The following is a 4,805-nucleotide window of genomic DNA, read 5'->3' as shown; positions in this document are numbered from 1 at the left end:
GGTGCCCCAGCTCCGGGCGTCGCAGCCGGGTTTACCTCTGGCGGGTTACTGGGACCTGTACCGAGTGTGCGGAAGAGATTTCTAGGATCGTAAATCAAATGCAGACGGGATTGAGACTTCTGGTGCCTTCTCCTTATGACCTCATTTGATGCGTTTAGATCCATTGTAAGCTAGAACGCTTCTGATTGAAGCTGCTGGGCTCGAGCATCCAAAGCCGCCCGCTCCGTAGCCAATCTGGTGCCCTCAGCTGCTAAGTTTTCCTTGGCTTGTGCTATCTCCTCACGTAACCGAACCACCTCTACATCATGCTCAGCCTGATCCGGCAGATTAACTGTGGCGGTTAACAGGGTTGTCAGTCTATCCGTGAGATCTATCAGCGCCTGAGCCGGCGAGCGCACAGGGCCTCCTGCCCCGACTGCCGCTGACCCGGAGGTTATTGCTGCCGCAGCCGTAGAGTTTTGACCTGGTTGAGTGCCGGCCATGAAGATCCCTACTCTGCTCGGCGGCTCAAAGGGGTCCGGAATACTGCTGCCATCGGAACAGCCCCCAAGCCCGTCGTCTTGTAGTTGATACAATGAATCCGTCTCACCCATGGACGGCCCACCGTCAGAATAGACGGCCGTCTCACCGCCAGACACGGATCCTTCAGGAAGTTCTCCTCCATGGACGCATCCCACGAAAGCACGCTTCATGGCGGGCGGAGCCTGGGCGGGTCTCGCATGCTGAGCCGTCTCGACGATGTCGGTGCAGATGTCCGGCTCAGGGCCCGGCTCGCCAATCCGGCCGATGAAGACGTGGATTTCGCCGAAGGGGACCCGGTACCCGTACTCAATTGAGCCGGCGTCGGGGCCCCAGCCGGCGTCATCGATGTAGAGCTTGCTGCGACGACTCTTGGTCATCCGGCCCACAACGTATCCCTTGAGCCCTTCGAAGCTGCCCTTCAAGAACTCATAGGGTCCGCACGCTTTACGTTCGATGACAATATAGTATTATATGAGTTATGTGATTTGGTGACCGGATGTTGTTCGGAGTCCTAGATGAGATTACAGACATAACGAAGAGTCTCAAAATGGTCGAGAGGTAAAGATTGATATATAGGACGATGGTATTCGGACACCGGAAGTGTTTCGGGGGTTACCGGGTACATATCGGGTCACGGGAAGGGGTTCCAGGCACCCCCGGCAAAAGATATGGGCCTAATGGGCTAAGAGGGGAAATGCACCAGCCACCAGGGGCTGGTGCGCCCCCATATGGACCGAACTAAAGGGAGAAGGAAAGTGGGAAGAGAAGGGAAAGGGGGGATTCGGCCTCCCCCTTCCCTTTCTCCCCCCTCCTCTTTCCTTCCCCCTCCGGTAAATAAGGAAGGGGGGTGGCCGGCCTAGGAGGAACCCAAGTAGGATTCAGTCCTACTTGAGGCGTCTCCTGGCCTCTCCCTCTCCCTCCCACCTATATATATGTGGGGGGGCGCCCCCAACACACGCCAGACAACATTGTCTTAGCCGTGTGCGGCGCCCCCGTCCATCGTTTAGTCCCTCGGTCATATTTTCGTAGTGCTTAGGCAAAGCCCTGCGGAGCTCACTTCACCATCAATGTCACCACATTGTCGTGCTGCCGGAACTCATCTACTACCTCTCCGTCTTGCTGGATCAAGAAGGCGGAGGACGTCATCGAGCTGAACGTGTGCAGAATGCGGAGGTGCCGTGCGTTCGGTACTAGATCAGTTGGAGCGCGAAGAAAGTTCGACTACATCAACCGCGTTGTGAAACGCTTCCGCTTAGGGTCTACGAGGGTACGTAGACACACTCTCCCCCTCGTTGCTATGCATCTCCATGGATAGATCATTGCGTGTGCGTAGATTTTTTTTCTTTTCCACGCAACGTTTCCCACACTTGCGGCGGCTGGAATTGATTTCTGTTGACTCCCTAGGGTTTCTGGAATATTGGAGTATTTATAGAGCAAAGAGGCGGTGCGGGACGCCACAGAGGTGGGCACAACCCACCAGGGTGCGCCAGGGGTGGGTTGTGCTCCAGGCGCGCCCTGGTGGGTTGTGCTCCCCTCGGAGCTCCCCTCAGGTACTTTCTTGGCCCAACAGGTGTCTTCTGGTCCAGAAAAAATCACCAAAAAGTTTTGCTGCGTTTGGACTCCCTTTGGTATTGATTTTCTGTGAAGTAAAAAACAAGCAAAAATAGCAACTGGCACTGGGCACTATGTCAATAGGTTAGTCCCAAAAAATGATATAAAGTTGCTATAAAATGATTGTAAAACATTCAAGAATGATAATATAACAGCATGGAACAATCAAAAATTATAGATACGTTGGAGACGTATCAGGGCAGTAGATGCATTTTCTTCATTTGTTATCTTCTTCTGTATTATGATCAGAGGATTATGAAAGATCATTAGCAGAATCAAGAACTTGAGCACTAGAAGCCCATATTCTAAGTTGGCTGCTAAAGTTTACGTCTATGCATGCAAGGAACCTTTTGCGTCCAGGGCATCTCCAAGGGAACGTACTTTTCAGTGTTATTAATCGGATATTTGTTATGGATAATTATCTGGGTTTGATAATAATCAATCTACTTTCCCTGAAGGAGCGTATGGTTATCTTGTTAGAAATAATTTGCGGTCTATTCCTTATTTCTCTGTGCTTATCCGTGGTGCCGCTCACAATTTACATATCTGAGGCTAGGGGATAGGGATCTTATTATACTGTCTTTGAAAAAAGTCCGCCTCTTATAAAGATAAGATTCCTAGTCTTTTCATCTAGTTTTCCGGATAGGCTCCAAATCAAATTACCAACCACAATCAAATTTAACCGTTAACGGATTCTACCCATTGTGTTTCTGGAGCACATGCTTGTGAGCAATGCGCCATAATAGCAGAGTGCACATTCCTCTAATTATATAGATGAAAGTTAGGGATGTAATCTAACTATATGATCTAGCTCCTTTCAATGATCAGTGTACCGGGTAGTCTTTCCAATACAAATAGTATATTGTGTTCAACTAATCGACCAGCTTCCTTAAGAATATAATACTTAAGTACATTCCAACAAGTAATAATTCCATGACAAACATGTAAAGTAATTCCATGCATAAATACATATATAACTAGATGAAACCCCACACGTTGTTGCGAGACATTTTCGGTTTGCCCCAAAGTCAACATTGGGCTGTGGTTGCAATAAAATACCCAACATGCTCCTGCATTAGTAAAGGAAGCATTGGAGACATAAGAACTCAAACAACATATGTATCAAATCTCACATGTGAATTGTTTTCGTATGCAAACTATTATATCCAACAAATGGCCGGGAAAGAAACACAAATTGGGTTGTTGGTCTAACTCATACCTCCAAACAAACTACTCAAGGATCATTTGACTTACCTCAAGATAACACAACAGTTCCATTTTGTATGTAGAATTGCACATTGTTTATACCTGTGAACTTTATTTCCTACAACAGATAAGTAATTTTCTGCAAAACAATGTTGATTGAATGATGCAAGGAATGAATACTTTATATTGTAACTTAGGTAATCCTCCATATCACAAGTAAGTTTCAATCTAAGAGAGATCGAAAAGAAACTTAATTGCTCAAGTGAAACATCATTGGATATTATTGGACACCGGAAATAAAACTTACAACATAATAAAAGATGATCTCTAAAAAAACATAATCCCAGGCATCTCAATCCTCACGTGAAATTCTAGTGCAACAAAGCCACGATAATTTCTCTCATTTAAAATGTTGATCTCTCCAATAATGGTGATGCTTTGCTGCACAAAGTGATAAAAAATTAGCTAGGGGTGAAAATTCCATACCAGAGTAACAATCGACTTATAACCTTGGCTTCAGTTAACTGAATATCTCCAACTGGCGTGGAGCATGGGAACTTCCATCTTCACTTATAGCCTTGAATAAAGAATGAAAAAACAAAGGTTGTTTTGATGCTTCCAACTGGCAGGGATGCATTTTCCTCTTTGACGTTCCATCTTATCAGGCATGAAAGAATCACAACTCAAAACAGTGACACAACACAACGCAAAAGGAAATTACGATGCAAAAACTGAACAAACATGCGGACTCCAGTCTGGTGTAACGCTAACGCAGCAGGCCCCGCACATGCGGTGGACGTGAGCAGGGCATGGCGCCACGGCCAGCAGCAGCAGCAGGGCACGACCGGCAGCATCAGCGCACGGCCCGACACGGCCACATGCACGTGCACGACCAACAGCAGCATGAAACAGCCAGCAGTAGTAGCAACAGATGGGAATGCCCACCTCGCCGTCGGCGCCCGCGCAAGTCGCCCACCTCGTCACGACATCCGCGCCGCCACCAGCCGGCGCTTGCGCATGTTGTCCACATCGCCGTCGGCGCTTGCGCGTGTCGTCCATGACGCCGCCGGTAATGGCTGGCCCGGTCCTCCCCTCCAGAGTCACCGATAACAGATCCGATGAGGAAATAAGTTCAAACAACTGATTGTAGATCAAATACACTGTATCTAATAGAACAACAAAAATTGATGGAGAGAAAACTTACAGTTGCATGATAAGCCTCGGAGGAACGACACGAATACGAATCTGCTCCTCCTACTCCTTATAAACCTCAAACAGAGAGCTGGCGATCTCTTCGTCCTCCTTAGAGATCTCAAAAAACTGAAAGCAATCAGGCAACAAAATCTGCTCAAAATTTTGTGTGAATATTTAGGAGAGAGAGAGAGAGAAGAAGTAGAAGAATCAACCCAAGGAAGACGAGAAGAGAAGATTGAAGATGAAGGGGCAACCGGAGAAAATGTTCATTC

This window comes from Triticum aestivum, chromosome 3D, assembly GCF_018294505.1.
Source record: "Triticum aestivum cultivar Chinese Spring chromosome 3D, IWGSC CS RefSeq v2.1, whole genome shotgun sequence".
In the NCBI taxonomy this organism is placed as follows: domain Eukaryota; kingdom Viridiplantae; phylum Streptophyta; class Magnoliopsida; order Poales; family Poaceae; genus Triticum; species Triticum aestivum.
This window is presented reverse-complemented; position numbering follows the sequence as displayed.